General features: G+C 39.0%; 1 long non-coding RNA gene across 1 annotated transcript; it reads left to right on the top strand.

Moving 5' to 3' along the window:
- Positions 1-123: 123 nt before the first annotated feature.
- LOC125099714 (uncharacterized) lies at positions 124-7,053 on the top strand. Its single transcript, XR_007127332.1, has 4 exons — positions 124-167; positions 1,058-1,105; positions 5,412-5,520; positions 6,955-7,053. It is a non-coding gene; the product is annotated as an uncharacterized LOC125099714 (long non-coding RNA).
- Positions 7,054-18,374: the final 11,321 nt, after the last annotated feature.

Genomic DNA, 18,374 nt, shown 5'->3' with positions numbered 1-18,374 from the left:
CGAGGTGTTCCGCGCAAACCGCGCGCAGAGGAAAAACGGGGAGGAACGTCCGATCCTGCGCCCCGCCCCTTCTACCGCGCCTGCGCACAAGGATGTGGCGTGCTCGGGGTTTAGGTCTACCACAGGTGTAGCTCTGTAACTGGTCGTCTTTACTCAGGCTCGGTTTTGTATGTGTCTTACCAATGTCTAGTTTTAGTTGCCGTGTCGTTTGTTTCTGGTTGTTGTTGTTTTTCTGGGGACAGTACCTTCTGGAGAGAGTGTCACTACAAGGCGAGGCGGTGGGGAGTTCTGAGGTGTGCAAGCCTCCGGCGTCCTACCCGCAGATTGGCTGGCGCGCGTCGTGGGGGCTGTGCTCTCTCGTATCTTCCACGGTTCCCGGAATCTGAATCCGTGTGACGGTGTCTAAACTCCTCGTAGGACAGTATCACGGTCCCCGTTACAGAACAGGATGACAGTTATCGTTATAATGGCACTAACATTTGAGCTTTCACCATGTGCCATTACAGTGCTAAATTTTACACGGATTATCTCAGTTAAGTCCACAGCCTGATGAGGTGGGTATTAATTATCCTCTCTTTCTACTGAGGAAAACAGACCGAGGGGGAAAAAAAATACAATGGCCAAATGGTAGAACTCCAGTTTGAACTAATGCAGTCTACCGCTAGAGGCCAGGCTTTTGTGTGTGTGTTTATTTAAGCCTGTTCACTATTCAAACATTTAAGCAATCACAGATGACACTAGCCAACATTTACTGAGCACTTCTGAGTCCTAGTAGCTTTTATATGGGTCCTGGGCTTTGAAACCATCTTTCTTGCCTCCTTGAGCCCTTGATCATAGCTCCTCTCTTCCATCATCAGTTTTTTCCTTTCCTGGTGGATCTTACCTATCAGCAAATAAAATGACTGACATCTCAAAAAATAATTCCAATCTTTCTTAACTCCAGTCAGCTTCCACCCCATTAATTCTCCCTTGATAACAAAATTCCTTGGGGGGGGGGGAATGAGACTGGATATCTTCATTTTCTTAATTTTCATTCTAACATTTTTTCCCACTTCAGGTTTTGGTCCCCACAAGTCCAGTAAAATGGCTCTTCTCAACATCACCAGTGAGTTCAGTTTTGCAAAATCCTCACTTCGCTTGTATTATGACAGAGTTGATCACTCTCACTGAGTCTGGGTTTAGGTCTTGGTGTGCTATATACCCTCTCTTTTCTCTTAGTTTCCTTTGCAGATCTAGTTCTGATTGAGCGAGGCCAGACATGGAGGATTGATCTCAATTTGAACACTGGCAACAATGATAACTTCATGTTGCCTAGCAGATAAACTTGGGGTCTGAATGAGTGAGATGCTTGCTTATTTGTCATCACCCTCATGTTCTTGAGTAAATGAAATTCCATTTTCTCTACGATTTAACAAAGATTCCTCAACTGAATTCCTCAAAGTAAGACACCAGTCTAGCCTAGATCAACCATGACTGACTGAGATTAGGTAACCTAAAACGTATCTAAACTTCATTTTTCTTTTTTGTTACATGAGAAGGTAGACCTACATTTCACTAAGATTTCTTCTAAATCTAATTTTTAGTATATTAAACTCTTAACTGAGTGGCCATAATGTGTTAAGCACAGTGGAAGGAATTCAGAGATACGGTAATCTCTACCACAGTCTGGAAGAGGTTCACAAACATAAGTAGCTACAGGGCTGTATATAAAAGCCCTGTGAATGGCATATACCCTACACTAAAGGGTGTAAAGGGAGAAATCAGTTTTGTGTGGCTGTTCCATTAATTTGTTACAGTGCAGGAGGCACTTGAGCAGGGCCTTGAAGAATGGCTGAGTTAAGGAGGAGTAAATTCAAAGGGAGGGGATAACATTAGCAAAATCATACAAGCAACCCGTATCATAATTATGGTCATTCCTTAGGAACAGTCTGGGTAAGGTGTTACGACTACTACCACCAGATACTAGATGTTACAAATGAAATGAATTCTAGATGATTCCTGCTTGTTTGGATAACTTGCTTAAGATTCATAGTTTCCAAAACAGATGCACATACCCAGATGAGGTCAACATACCGTGCACTAAATGCCATGGGTCAGGAAAAAGAAAACAAAAACACATATATCTGTTACTTTCCATTCATATAAAGTAAGATGGGATTTTGCTTCCTTCCATAGAGTAGTGGAATCACCATGCATAGGAAGGTGATTTAGATGCTGGGAAAGAACAACCCTCCTCCCCAGTACAATTCCTGATATTATAGCTGTTCAAAACTAGGAGAGACTACTATAGTAAACTGGCCATCTTCCTTCACTATGACTATTTCAATGAAAATGAGAGGATTGGTTATCAGAAATGGTGTAGAAGGAGTGTTGCATTGTACTGAAAGATGTGTGTATTTTGATATGAATTTACTGACTGATTAATTTTTTTTATATTATAGGAGAATGGAATAGTCTTTGTCCTCAAGGGACTTAGGATTTAGTGAGAGAGGCATTTAGCAAACAATAAACCTTACTCAGAGTATGGTTTAGACTTTTCTTGTTCCTTCATATTATTAAGTAAAGTTCCAAGATAGTTTGGGGGTATCAAGCAAGAACAAGCCCAGGATGCTGTGATACAGTTTGCAAAAAGGAACTGGGTTGATCTACAAAGTTCCATAATTTATAAGAAATGAGGTTTTAGAAGTCGTACTCAAGGCTGTGATAATTGAGACCTGGAGAATGGCTAACATCAAGAAACAGTCTTAGGGAGAAGAGAGGGCTGTGTGTAGGACTTGATGATTGTCTTAATCCATAGAACAGGAGAAGAGTAAGGATACAACAAGAACAAGAAAAAAATCAGAAGAACCATCTGAGAAGTGATCAGGAAATTTAACCGTCAAAGTTATTGTGTTAATTAGATATCAATCTGAATGATTGCATCAGGCCAGCAGATTTGACTGTTTAATAGTAAGAATGACAGTGGCAGTCTTTTTTGGCCTTGCTATTTATAGCCAGCTTCAGCTCTTCGTGAACCCTATTGCTATACTCCTTTTCCTCCTGAATGGATGTAGTCCTCACTTGGAGCAAAGTTGCACCATCCCAATAGAGAGGACATTTATTGGTTAACTTCTTAGAATCAATTCCATTCTCCTTTTCCTGTCCAAAGCATTCTGATTATTCTTTTTTTTTTAATTTGTTTATTTGACAGAGATCACAAGTAGGCAGAGAGCAGGCAGAGAGAAGAGAGAGAGGAAACAGGCTCCCTGCTGAGCAGAGAGCCTGATGTTGGGGCTCAGTCCCAGGCCCCTGGGATCATGACCCAAGCCGAAGGCAGAGGCTTTAACCCACTGAGTCACCCAGGCACCCCCATTCTAATTATTCTTTAGTAATTCATTTTTCTGTCCATTTCCAACCACGTGGATTTTTTACAGTTGATCCTATCCTTCAGTCATGAGGTATCCCAACACTCTGGTTATAGTAATTTGTTCAGAGATGGGCATGCAACTGAATCCAAGCAAGTGAAACAAAATGAGATATTCAGCGAGACTCCTGGAAAAATGGAGTTTGTTAACCCCCCTCTGTATTTAAACTCTGTAGCCCAAAGCTGCCAGCTGCCATCCTGGTTCTGTGAAACTTAAGTCAACCTGGAATAGACTCAAAAACAGCTGATAATTAGGTTGAAAAAGAGTCCAGGTCATATTGTTTATACCCGTACATTAAACTCCTCTTTTTTTTTTTAAGATTTTTATTTTTTTATTATTTATTTGAGAGAGAGACAGTGAGAGAGAGCATGAGCGAGGAGAAGGTCAGAGAGAGAAGCGGACTCCCCGCGGAGCCGGGAGCCCGATGCAGGACTCGATCCCGGGACTCCAGGATCATGACCTGAGCCGAAGGCAGTCGTCCAACCAACTGAGCCACCCAGGCGTCCCCATTAAACTCCTCTTAAAGCAAGAAATATCCCTGAACAATAGTTTTTGCTCAAGTGGCTTCAATTTTTGTTTTCTTTTACTTGTAACATGAAGGGTTTTAACCAACAAACACAATAATACTTAAGTCTGGACCTGAGTGGACTAATTAACCTGTCAAGTTCCCAGTCTGCATTTAGGATGCTATGAGACCAAAACTGGAAGTTGCTAATTTCCAGAGATAGGATTTAGTGATGGTTCCTCTGAGAAAAATGCACTGGTTGAACTAAAAGGAAAACTTCTCCCAAATGAAGGGGCTTAGTGTAGAATAGAGTAAAATAGGATCCAAACAGCTTGTATGTAATCCCTTTCTTGGCACCACTTCACATTACCATTATGCCCCTGTCAAGCTGACTTCTTCAGGTGATTGTAGCACCTAATACAGTTAGAATAAACTGAAGGTTTATATCAGTTGCAGTTTTTACCTGCCAAAAATAGTACCCAGTCTAGCTAAAGATATATACATATTTATAAATACAAATATGTAAGTGTGTGTGTGTGTGTGTGTGTGTATATATAAAATATACCAGTCCTAATTTCTGCAACTATTCAAAAGACTGTAGTTAGTTTCTGACGACCTATCTTCCAGTGCCCTTTACGTATTTCCTTCATTTTTTGTCAGTATCTCAACTAATTGGGGCTCTTATTCCAGTACAGTGACCCAAATCTACACTGCTGAATAAAACATTTTCACTAGTTTATGATTTATATTACTCACTATTCTGTTGACCCAGATTTATTTGGTCAGACTCAAAGTGAGATAGGATACAACTTAAGGTTTTGTTCTTTCTCTGAGAACTTGAAACTGTCACACTACTTTTCTCTCTCTCTCTCTCTCGTGTGTGTGTGTGTGTGTGAATTCAGTGGAAAGAAGTGGTAACTGTCTAGATGCTTTAATATTTAGGTTAATATATTTTATTCCTAGAAAAAACAACTTGGGAGTGTACACAGTAAAAGGAGAAATTGATGAGTCAGCACCCCCAAGTAAGCCTCTGGATACACCTGTTCCATAATACTAGCTCATGAACTACCTCTTGCCTATTGCCACTAGGTGACAGTCTTTACAAATATTTTATCTGGAAGAGTGTCTTTCTGTTACAGAAATTAGATTCTGTTGGGAGAGATGGTTACCTTTCTAGTTTCAGCTAGAATATTAAGCAAGTGCATATATTTGTTATAACCTACACTTTTGGTCACTTGAGGTCATAGTTATTCTTCATCTGGAGGAGTAACTTCTCCTACCTAGAAAGTTTATTCCTTTCTACAGACTGAATTGCTTTAAAATTCATGTTAAATCCCTAACCCCCAATGTGACTGTATTTGGAGATAGGGCTTTAGAAGGTAATTATGGTTAAATATGGTCATAAGAGTGGGGCCCTAATCTGATAAGATTGGTGGCCTTATAAGAAGAGGAAGAGAAAAAGCTTTGTCTCTCTCTGACTCTCTCTCTGTCTCCCCATGCAGCACAGAAGAAAGGCCATCTGAGAAGGTGACATCTATAGATCAGGAAGAGAGCCCTCCCCAAGAACTGAGTGGACCAGCACCTTGACTTTGACTTCTCAGCTTCAGAACTGTGAGAAATGAATTCTCTGTTAAGTATTTCATTATTGTAGCCTAGAGCAGACACTCCATGGCTGGAGAGGCCTTATAACTAACGGTTAAGAATGCAATACATCTTCTGGAGTCAACATCTGGGTTCATTTGTAGGCTCTGTTACTCCCTAGCTGTGTTACCTTTAACAAACTACTTATCCTCTCTAAAACTTGGTTTCCTCAAGTACAAAGTGAGATAAAGTACCCAATTTGATAGGTCATTGTGTAGTTTAAACACTTAGCATCATATCAGTAATGTCACCTGTTAATAAAGCATTGTCTCAGCTCAAATGTTACACTGTCTGGGATAGAAAAGGGTTCCCCTTTTCTGAATCCTTATCCTAGGGTGTGTCTTTTATGTATAGTTTGTAGCACCCTGTGCTTATCCTTTGGAACACTTAAAATAGTTCGCAATAATTTGTGTAATCTATGCCCCCCTTACTAAACTATAAACTATTTGAGTCTAGAAAGTCTTATATGTGCTTTACTCACTGTGGTTTCTCTCAGCAAGTGTCATATTGTGTGGGACAGGTAGGTGTTAAAGTTGAGTTTGATTAATGAATGATAAATTAAATCATTAATTTAAATGAGAAATCTGTAAACTCTTTTTGAGAGAACCAAGTAAGGTAACTTGTAAAAGAATTACTATTCTTAATTCTGAATGAAAAGTGCAGAAAATATATTCATTGTTTATGTGAAACAAAAGTGTCCTAAAGATGGTATACCAAATAATCTGAAGTTTTAATCACTTCATTCACTTATGATATGTGTCCCTCATTTGAACCAATATTTCTTCATTGAGAATTTATATATTGATATAATGTATTTAATTCAAACATTTTAGATTATACTAAGGAACCTGGTATAGGAAATACTCTACTGGAGAGGCCTATAAAGCAAAGAATTCTTGGCTTAAGTAGATGTTCACTTTTGTGTAAATACAGAGTTGTATTAAATTCTTTTAAAGGAAGATAGACCCTTGATGAAGTTAAAGTTTGAAGACTCATGTTTTCCTAATATTTTATCATGCCGTGGGTGGATTTATCTATTTCCTGGAAAACAAAGCTTGTGGTCCTAATAGTTTTCCAAAAAGAGAAAATATTAAAAAGGGTGTATAATTTTAGTAATTATCTTAAAGTCCTTTGGTTGTGACATGGCCGGCTAAGTAAGTAAGGTGGCCCAAAAGAATAATAATAAGAAGTGTTAGTTTTTCATGTTTAAACAGATAATTTTTTGTTTCCAACGTTTTCTCAAAATATGGGGCATAAGTATTTTGTGGGCTTTCTATACCTTAGATGGATAGGAAACGTTCCCTGTTTCCTATCATGGTGATAAACCTTTAGGCAGCCTTGATACAGGACGTGATCCTTTTTTCAGTCATTGCCTTACCATTTTATTTGCCTCTGCGTTATCAGGCAGGATGCCTGGATCCTGGATTCATCACAAATGAACTCTGTCAACTTCCCCGTGATACAACACATTCTGGCAGTATTTGTCTACTTTTGATAAATTGGTCAGTCTTGTGAAATACTTCTCTAAACTAAAGTTCTGGAACTTGTCAGGTGTCCTCTCTGACACTCATGTCTTCCTTTGGATTTCAAATTACCCAACCAGCTGGGGTAAAGCCAGCATCCTCCCACAAAGCATGTTTCTTTGTAAATTCTGATCTATTGGCTTTTGGCACCAAAAAGTAATGCTCTTACACTTTCTGTCGGATTCAGATCAGTACTGAATAATCTCTTGGGGGTGAGTGACCTTTTAAATGTTGGAGGAGTAACAATTCCAGGGATCAGTGTTTGTTTAGCATTTGTAAGAAAAATCAGAAGGAATACAGTGTCCTTTTGACTACATTTGAATGTAACAAGGCCTAAATCTCTATGCACAAAGAAAGTATGTCTTCTGAATTACAAAGGTGTGTAATCATTATTATTATATATGACTGAAGGCAGGAGTTATGAAAGGGTCTTGGGTGACTGTTACCCTTCTACCTATAAAACACCTGGCAAAGGGATTAATAGTTATCCTATAAACAGAGGCAGAGTTAAGTTCTTAAAAACAGCATCCCATTCATACGATTTAAATCTCCCAGCCAAATGGAAAATGGGTTTAAAAAGTAACATCTAGTCTATTTTTAAATACAGTTGGGAGATCTGATTTCATTTCTACTCCCACAAAAATAAGTAGTGTTACTCTCATCCTAAGAAATAGATATACATATGTACATTTCAAAGAGTGGTTTCCAAACGTTGTTCTACATTAGAAATACCTTATATAGAACATTAATGAGGAGGTTTTACAACCTCTGATGCTAAGGCTGTACCCAACACTAATTAAATTGGAATGTCTGGGGTTGAGTGCCAGGCATCAGTAATTTTTAAAGATACCAGGGAGAATGCAATGTCCAGTGAAGTTGGGAACCTGGGTTAACACAGTCATGTACTCTCTTCTGCACTCCAGCTTTTCTTTTTTCTTTTCTTTTCTTTTTTTTTTTTTTAAGATTTTTCTTTGTTTATTCAACAGATATCAGGAGTAGGCAGAGAGACAGGCGGAGGTGTGGGGGGGGGGGAGCAGGCTCCCTGCTGTGCAGAGAGCCCGATGCAGGGCTTGATCCCAGGACGCTGAGATCATGACCTGAGCCAAAGGCAGAGGCTTAACCCACTGAGCCACCCAGGCGCCCCCCAGCTTTTCTTCATTGCCTCTTTAGTTAACTGGTTCTCACCCTGACTGCTCATTAGAATCACAGGCATCTTTAAAAAAAATTTTAAAATCTGATTTATTTGGTCACAGGGCAGTGTGTAAAAATCAGAAATGTTGGGGTACCTGGATGGCTCAGTTGATTGGGGGTCTGCCTTCAGCTCGAGTCATGATCCCAGGGTCCTGGGATCGAGTCCCTGGATTGGGCTCTCTGCTCAGCAGGAAGCCTACTTCTCCCTCTGCCTGTCTCTCTCTTTCTCTTTCTCTTTCTCTCTCTCTTTGCCTCTCATGAATAAATAAAGAAAATCTTAGAAAAAAAATAGAATTGGAAATGTTTAGCCGTTCCCCAAGTGATTCTAATGTGTAGCTCTGGTGGAATCACTGGGCTAGTTGATTGTAGAAAGAGGTAGGATAAGGTGGGCTCTTTAGTCTTTTCCTGGCAGTTAAGAGCTTTATACATTTTAAAATTATTGTTCACTAGCTTTGTTGAATGGATTTTTTCTTCAATTCACTAGGCTGTTAAGTCCAACCATTTTCTTGAACCCATTGATGGTAGGATTGCCCAATAAAACTCAGGACAGCCAGTTAAATTTGATTTCAGCTAAGCAATGAATAATTTTTAGTACAAGTATGGTCATGCAATATTTGGGATATATAATTGAAAAAAAAAGATTGCTTATTGGAAATTCAAATTTAACAGGTATCTTGTATTTTCATTTGCTACTTCTGACAATGCTTAGTGGTAGGAGAGCATAGCTCGTTCTTGGGAAAATCAGCAGCTGAATTCGGGGGGGTTCCACCCTTTTAATCTTCAGTTTATAGTCTGTATTTTAGCTCTTACCCCTTCTAGCTGTAGAGGTGGTAGATAAAAAGGCATGAGCATTTTGGGAATTAAAAATTGCTTAAAATCCTGGAGTGAGCCAAGAAGACTCACATTTTCCCTTCCTTTAGGGTATCATTGGGTGACCATCAGGGAAGCAGCCTAGGAGATGAGGGGGGTCAGCATGCAAGAAAAGAGAACACTGAAGGGGGTGGAGATCTGAATCTTCAATATAAACTTTAGTTTCAGGAATCCCAGTTCTGTCTGTGCTCTCAAGAGGATTACCATTTTGAGCCTTTTCTGTGACTTTCAAGTAGTTCAGAATTGCTTTTTAAAAAATTATTATTTCTTCTTAATCTATCTAAATATCAGATCCTTGCTGCTTTGGCTGGAGTTGAGATAGTTTCCAGGTGAAACTGTTCCCAGGGTTACTGAGTCTGAACTAATGGAAACTTCAGATTGTCCCTAGCAATCTTTAAGAACCCCTTCATCTCAAGAGGCTTCCCAAGCAGTCTGGGTGCCTTTCAGCCCCATCCTCAAAGGATTGTTCACCATAAGCTGATCCCTGATATTTCCTTCCACTCCACCATCACAAATAGGCTTTGAGCTGTAGATAAAAGTCATAAAAGTCATGGGTAGGTGTATTTCTTGGTCTATAGTGGGCTCTATACAAAAGGAAGAGGAGCAAGATTTCACAGTAATTCCCAGAAAGCAGGTGATGTCATGATATAACCAAATTTGAGCCTGACATTTTGATGAACAACTCTTGAGCACCCCTCATAATTTCCTCCATGGAGGAGATAGGCAAACAGGTAATATGTCAAATCCCCATTTGCCAGTCCAAGTTTACTAATAGAAGGAGGTGAAACAGGTGAAGCACGTTAACTTTTAACCTGTTAACACTGATTTTTTTTTCCCCCACTAAATGTTAGATGTTTAAAAGGGAAATGCACACTGGCAGAAAGGAGACAAGACAGAGGGTGATAGGAAGGGGCTAAAAACTGGCTTGCATCATGGAACATATTCTCAAGTCGGCTGGGCCCACTTTGTGCAGATGTTTCTATAGGAACAAGAAGGAGGGGTCGGTGTTCTAATATTTGGCACATTAACGAAGCAGTGGAATATCTCTGTGATGCTGCTCCTTTCTGTAGCTGGAGGTGGAGGTAGAAGATCAGAGGCTTTGAGATAAATTTATTGTTCAGATTGAGTTCAAAGAAATTGCTTACATTGTTAGTAAGGCTTTTTTTCCAAGTTTACTTAAAAAGGGCTAATTTATTTTTTAGGTTGCTGACTCTACTCTGTAAACCAAAGAGCTGTATGTTTATTTGCCTGTGGATGAAATGATCAAATCATCATCAGATATTTTTTTTTTAAGATTTTATTTATTTATTTGACAGAGAGAGATCACAAGTAGATGGAGAGGCAGGCAGAGAGAGAGAGAGGGAAGCAGGATCTCCGCCGAGCAGAGAACCCGATGCGGAACTCGATCCCAGGACCCTGAGATCATGACCTGAGCCAAAGGCAGCGGCTTAACCCACTGAGCCACCCAGGCGCCCAGATATTTTCTTCATAGGTGGGCAAGCATGTATCTATTTGGAGATAATAGTTTCAAAATTGATCTCCTTGAGTCTAAATGTTGAGCATGTTTTAGGGTAATGTAGATTAAGTCTTCCTCTTCTCTAGATGGTTTTTTTGGCTTCCCACTTTTGGCCTGAATGCTTCAGTAGCATGCCTATACAGCATGCACTTCAGAAAATGGAAGAAGTCCATTTTTCTATGTCAGTTGGAGGTTTGCAAACTGGTGGCCCACTGTTTAGTGTACACAGTGCAGAAAAAAGGAGGAAAAAAAACACAATTTTGTGCCAAAATAAGAAACCTGGGAATTTAAACACACACACATACACACACAATACGCTTACTCACACACCCACACTCACACACTCACACTCATATGGACTCACAGATTTTGGATTGCCAGCTTCTCTTGAAAAATCAGAAGATTTGGTCATGCGGTACACACATTCCTCATGCCAACATCATCATATTTTCTGGACACACATTTTCCAGTTTACCTGCCTGTCATTTTATCTTTGGACTTATTCATTCAGTGAAATAGGTCAAATACAAGAAGACATTTATATTACCTTTATGTATATTTCCTATATGCATTTGAATTTGCCATCCATAATATGAGACTAGATTGTATTATCCCTCCAGTGTCCTTCAATATGCTTCTGTGATTCTTCTCTTTTATATAAATGGAGGTTTTAATATTGTTAGGGATTATCTGATACTTTGCTTGAGTAAAGAACTTGACTGTATTGTAGCTCTAAAAGTCATTTCTGTCCTTCCGATTTGGTCTGCTGAAAGCGTGAATGAATTTATGACTAACAGAATAACTCTTCAGTTGATTTTCTTCTTTGGCTGTGTTTTTATTGATGGGAATTAAAATGATCATCTGGATAAACTTATTTATTAATGAAAACCAGAAATTAATAATTGGAATATTCAGAAGGGATTGCCTGTGCAGGCAAAATCTGGCAAAGAAATGCTCAACTGCTGACTCAACCTAGTATCAGACAACTTAACTCAAGAAAGGACCTTAGGGATAAAATCTGACCCCTTTGTCTTACTGATAAAACTGAATTTAAGAGAAATAAAGCCATTTATTCTTTTTTTTTAAAGATTTTATTTATTTATTTGACAGAGAGAGATCACAAGCAGACAGAGGGGCAGGCAGAGAGAGAGGAGGAAGCAGGCTCCCTGCTGAGCAGAGAGCCCGATGCGGGGCTCGATCCCAAGACTTCGGGATCATGACCTGAGCCAAAGGCAGCAGCTTAACCCACTGAGCCACCCAGGCGCCCCAAAGCTATTTATTCTTAATCATACCATAGGTTTATGTCAGAGCTGGGGCCCAAACTATCTCTTTTGACTTTAACCAAGGCCAGTGTTATTTCTCTTATTCTTGATTGCTTCTAATTATATAGGTACAGTTTCAGGTTTACTTCTCAATTTTCATTGTTATTTGTTCCAATAACATCATTTATACTAATAATTATTATAACCTTATCATAGCTATGCTTTTTATAATTAATAGAATTATTTATGATAAAATTATAGATCATTTCATACTTTTCTTGAAAATATGAAGATCACCCTTATTAATGAAAAATTTATAATTCATATTTTAATTTTAAAAAAGGCTTTCAAACAATAGGAAATGCTAGCAATAGTTGACTTTGCCTAGTTTTAGATGGCTTCCTCCACTTCTTTCCTATTATTTTCTGTTTGTCCAAATTTTCCATAAAGGATCTATATCATTTTTATAATTGTTAGAACTTTAAAACAGTTATATAAAAGAAACAAAGGCAAGTACAGCCTAATAAAGACATTTATGTGAAATTAAAATGTTCTCACACCTCATTCATTCCTATGAGTGGGATGTAAAGACCATTTCCTGTGACTCAAATATGCACACACAGAAAAAGGATTTGACACTTTCCCACAGTGAAAGAAAAATGTCTGGTGACCATGATTGCAAGGGGCATGTGCTGAGGGCTGTGACCTAGATCACATTCCAGGCTGAGTAACACGGACTTTAAAACTGAAAATCTAGTAATTCTAACTCTGACAATTATGATCCCTTTATAGTAATCTTGCTAATCAATTAGCCCAGTCTTATAGTATGGATTTTAAAAAAAAATTTTGGAAATTCTGAAAGCTAAGGAGAGTTCAAATTTTGATTTACCTTTTGTCTAGTGTTAGGAAATTTAAAGGAAAGTTTGCACCCAACATCTTTCCCAGAGGCTGCTGCAACAGCTGCATGGTTACCAAGGGAAAAATTTACTTGCATGGAGAGAGAAAATACTTCTTTATAAATAATCTGTTTTTACGACTCCTGTTTCTGGGAAACCTGATACATACAATGCATCTATGAGTTATTGGAGGTCATGTTCTGACTGTGTTTTTATTAAATATTTGACTTTTCACTTTTTTTTGTATTCACTAAGTTTGAGATCTGGGCAATTAAGGAGTTTGTAAAGAGCTTGCCACTGTCTCTCTTCTCCCTGTCTCCCTGTCTTTCTTTCTTTCTCTCTCTGTTTCTCCCTCCCTCCCTCTCTCCTTTCTTTCCTCCTTTCTATCCCCTCCCTTTCCTCTACCTCCCTCTCTGTATTTTGAAAATACCAAGTTTTAAAGTAAGGATCACTCTACTTTTTCATGCTTCTTAATTTTGATTTCTTAAGAAGATGAAACATCAGAGAATATTGCACAGCTCAGTATTGATTGACCAATTATTGTTCTCAGTCCTTTAATGTCCCTTCTGCAAATCTGGGATGCCTGCGAGAATAGTATTGACAAATAGAGCCAATGTTCTCTGTCTATTAGGAAGGCACCATTTTACTTACTTTCCCTTTATCATGGGAAAGGATACAAGCCCATCTTACAAAATAATGTTTTAGGATCCCAGAGAATCTCAATAAAATATTTCATCAAGTTTTTCTTTTTCTTTTTTTTTTAAAGATTTTATTTATTTATCTGACAGACAGAGATCACATGTAGGCAGAGAGGCAGGCAGAGAGAGAGAGAGGAGGAAGCAGGCTCTCCACTGAGCAGAGAGCCCGATGCGGGGCTCGATCCCAGGACCCTGAGATCATGACCTGAGCTGAAGGCAGAGGCTTTAACCCACTGAGCCACCCAGGCGCCCCTTCATCAAGTTTTTCTATCAGCAGTTAACTCTTAGCAGGATTACTCCCTTTTTAAAATTTTGGTGTGTTTCTAAATAAGTCATAATCTCTTTTAATATCTAAATCAGTGTGGCACACACACACACATGGACACACACACACCTCAGCTGCAATTTGTATCTATAAACTTTCTGGTATAGTTGGGATATAAACTGCTGCTATTTAGAGAGCTAGACAGAAGAATTCTTTGGCAAGACCTAATGACACTTCATAAGACATAGGCATAACATTTCTTCCCTCCTATTTCACTACTAAGTATTTTGGTAAATTTCATGTTCTCTGTCGGGGTCAGGATTGATGAGCTCTGGCTTCAGGCTGGGAGGGCCAAGGTTCTGACACACAGGCAGGAGAGTACTTAGAATCTAAATGACAAAAAGCACCTTAATTTAGAAGGAAGAATAATTGAAAAATCCCAGGCTGCTCATGCAGTTCTTCTCAGTTGATTCCTGGAAACAAACTTTCATAGTCAAAACTCCCTCTTGCTCATGAGTTCCTGCTTCTCACCCTACAATGACATAGGTATAAAATAAAACACATTTGCATTTGTAGATGTTGTTAAAGAAGATTCCAAAGAGGAACCTTGGTTTCTTTTGAAATCTTTAAAAATAACTTTTTAAAAAATACTTTTTTGCTACTTAAGTTGGAGATTGAGTATATTTTTCGTATTACCTTACAGTTTATGAAGCGCTTGCAGGTAGATTAAATTATTTAGCAGAAGAAAGTAAGAAAAAAATAAGAGAGTTTCCCCAGTAGGAAATGGGTGTATGAGTGTGATGTATTAAATCAGCACGGGGCGCCTGGGTGGCTCAGTGGGTTAAGCCTCTGCCTTCAGCTCAGGTCATGATCTCAGGGTCTTGGGATCAAGCCCCACATCAGGCTCTCTGCTCAGCAGGGAGCCTGCTTCTCCCTCTCTATCTGCCTGCCTCTCTGCCTACTTCTGCCTATTTGTGATTTCTCTCTCTGTCAAATAAATAAATAATCTTTAAAAAAAAAAATCAGCACAACATGCAAACTTGGGAGGAAGGTGCTTGGACGGGTGTGGACTGAATACAACTGGGGAGGGACCCAGCTCTGAAAGTCCCGCTGGCCACTGTAAAATGGGTAATTCCTGCCACTGGAGACAAACTAATCTTGGTTCCAGCCTCTGCTTTACTTCTTAACAGAGTAGTCTAAGAGTGGAGGCTTTGGAACCACATTTCTTAGATCCAAATCCTGTGTTCACACTTCTTCTAAGACCCTGTTCACCCTCCTGATACTTCTGTATTCTCATCACAGAATGGGGACAATAATACCACCTAATACATAGTGTTGTGAGGATTAGATGAGATATGATATGCATCGTGATTGGAAAGGTGTTGGCACACTGTATATCTTTAGTAAACACAAGGCACTATTAGTAAACATGTTACCTTAGAAAAGGCCAGTCACATGACTGCTTCCTATCTCAATATCCCCTTATATAAAAAGGGAGAATATAATTATTATAAGGATTAATTGAGAGTGTGTATTTTGTTAATTTAATTTTAACCTTTTTATTAAAAATATTGTAAACATACACAAAAGTAGAAGCTAATGTGACCTTTGTTCCTAATTTTCCATATGAGAGGCTTGGAAGTTGCCTCTCTGTTCTAATAGGTAAAAAGCCAAATAAACTAGAAAAATAAGAACTCTTCTAGGATGTGTTAAGAGAGGATGCAGGGTAAACCCCTGCGCTCAACATTGGAGAGGCAGAGAGATGAATACAGAAAGGCATAACTTTCTGGAACAGAGACTTAAGTGGGTACTCTTGGGGCCCTAAGTGCCACGTAGGAAAACACAAGCCATAATTGCCAAATTGCTTGAGGCTCAGTGCAGACAAGTGTCAGAGTTAAAAACTCCAGGGGAATCCAGGCATAACGGGACCCCTATAATATTGTGAGGTTTACCTCCAGGAGCTTGGCCAGGTTCACACAGTAAATATGGGAGAAAAATCCCATCATCTTTACAGCAAGGAGAGGGGAAAATAAACCATTTTGAAATATGCCAGAGCACTCTGTTCTTAATAAGACCTGCCATGAGGAGTAGCTAGCTAACCAGGGCCTAACCTGGCAAAGTATTATCATAGCTTAACTGACCCAGGGAATGGAAATAACTAGTTTCATCTGGCTCCAGCTACTCTGTGCCAACTAATGGGGGAGAAAAACAGCAACAACAAAAACAACAACTGAGAAACACTTGTGAAGTTCACAGTCCAGAGAGGTGGGATCACTGAAAGTTTGAAACCTGATCATAGCACTATAGTACATCTCTCCCCAGCTACTACCACATTACTAAACGCCTGTTTACAGCAATACTTTTAACCTAGAAGATTATATTTGGTTATCAAGGAAAAAATTATGAGGCATGCCCAAAGTAAGATATACATATATATAAAATAGTTTGAAGAGACAAAGCAAGACATGGCAGGAATGTTGGAATTAGACTGAGAATTTAGAACAACTGTGATTAATATGCTAAGGGCTCTCATGGATGAAGTAGGCAGCATGCAAGAACAGATGGGCAATGTAGGCAGAAAGATGGAAATCCAAAGAAAGAACCAAAAATAAATGCTAGGGAGACTAATATAAATAACTATATATGCCCATCATCAAGCATTAACAATGATCACTTTTTGCCATTTTTGTTTCAACTGTTAGTCCATCAGTTTTTTTCTGGGACTTTTTGACTAAGTTACAGACGTTACATTCTTTTAACCATAAATTCTTCAGCATGCCGATACAATAGATTATTTGCAAGATGGCCACAAATACTCTTCTGTGTACAATGTGACTTTGCAATGTGAGTTTGTATCTCCTCCAGTTAGGAAGTGGAGTCTGTTTCCAGTCTTGTGACTTGCCTTGATTAATGAATCTGGAAAAAGTGGTACTGGTGGGCTTCTAGACCTCCAAAAATTGTCCATTTGAGCCTAATCCAACTGCTGACCTCACAGAATCATGAGTTAATAGCACTACTAAGTTTTGAGTGGTTTATTTTGCAGCAATAGATACCTAATGTAGTGATGTGTTTTTAAAAGTGCCTAACGCAGGTCTTCATACATAACAAACATGAAGCTTTTACCAACCTGTCCAGAAGACTGAACTCACAAGGTTTCAGACATTTTACAACTCTGGGAGAGATTGTCAGCATGCTAGGGTTAGTGTGGAAATAGTATCCCATGGCATGAATCCTAAGTAAGATAGCCTTCTGTGGCTGAATTAGATATTTCAGTTTAAGGTCTAAGGGATGCTGATCCTTGACCCAAGCTTTATTGGGTCACAGTCTCCTTCGAGGATCTGATGTAGTCTATACCTTCTTCTTAGAAACAAATACATGTGTACACAGATCACTTTGCATGCACATGTGCATGTGCATGCATGCATGTAAGTGTGCTTACATCCTGGGGGCTCGTGGTTCAGTCATCTTACATGAGCACTGAATTCCTGTGGCTGCATCGTCAATGCTAACTGCCAGACAACTGTCTAGGTATTTACTTCATTGTAATTGCTGTTGCAGCTACTAGTGAATGAGGAAGAACTCTTGGTATGGGTATGGCTGGATTTCAGATTTAGAGTCTAAAAGCTTTTTCTTTTTTTTTTTTTAAGTCTTTCATATATTTTATTTTTTTTTTATTTAGTTAGCCACCATATAGTACCTCATTAGTTTTTGATGCAGTGTTCAGTGATTCATTAGTTGTGTGCAACACTCAGTGCTCATCACAACATGTGCCTTCCTTAAAGCTTCTTGGCCAATGCTTAATTTAACCAGATCTGTTTCTAGACCCTTCACAGCTTCCCTATCCAGACCTTCCTTTAGCCCAAACTCTGGGTGACAAAATGCTCGGAAGGTGGCAGCTCCCCAGAAGAGCCTCAGCAGCTGCACCTCACCATGCTGCTGCCACTGTCCGATGTACTGGATGCTCCCACAGGACTCTGCTTTGCATTTCTTGAATATTGTAGATGGTCATTTATTTGGCTTGCACAGACTATAAATATTGGCCTTGGTTCACATTTTACACTGCTAGATTGCTATCTGCTGTGTACCATATACTAGTGGGTTCAACATCTTATTGATGGAGATGGCCAGCTCTTTGGCCATTGAGTCCATCTCGTGCTAGTAGTCATAGCGTCCAGTATTCTCCAGGAACAGGCAGAGCTGGATGGAAGCAAGGGCATGCTGAAGGCTAGAGAGCCAGCCCCAGACTCAGGTGAACTGAGAACTTGGAATACGTCTAAGATCAAAATTAAAGTAACTTTATTATTTATAAAAAAGATAAATGAAAGGTATTGATTATTAGTAAATATAAAGTAGTATCCACTTCATGTCAATTATCACTCTTTTTCCTTTTTGTTTTATTCTTTGAAATAGCACTTACTGCCTTGCATAACAATGTGGATCCATTTATTTATCGTTCATTTTCCTCCATTTTAATACAGGCTTTATTAGAACATGGACTTTGTTACATAGCCAGCACAGTGATTGGCATAGAGTAGGTGCTCCATAGTTATTATAATTCCCTTTTGAATAAGTGGATGAATACTTGAATGAACCAATGGTAGTA

The sequence above is a fragment of the Lutra lutra genome, chromosome 5 (genome assembly GCF_902655055.1).
Source record: "Lutra lutra chromosome 5, mLutLut1.2, whole genome shotgun sequence".
Taxonomy (NCBI): domain Eukaryota; kingdom Metazoa; phylum Chordata; class Mammalia; order Carnivora; family Mustelidae; genus Lutra; species Lutra lutra.
The sequence above is the reverse complement of the archived record's forward strand: the minus strand, read 5'-3'. Positions and strand labels throughout refer to the sequence as shown.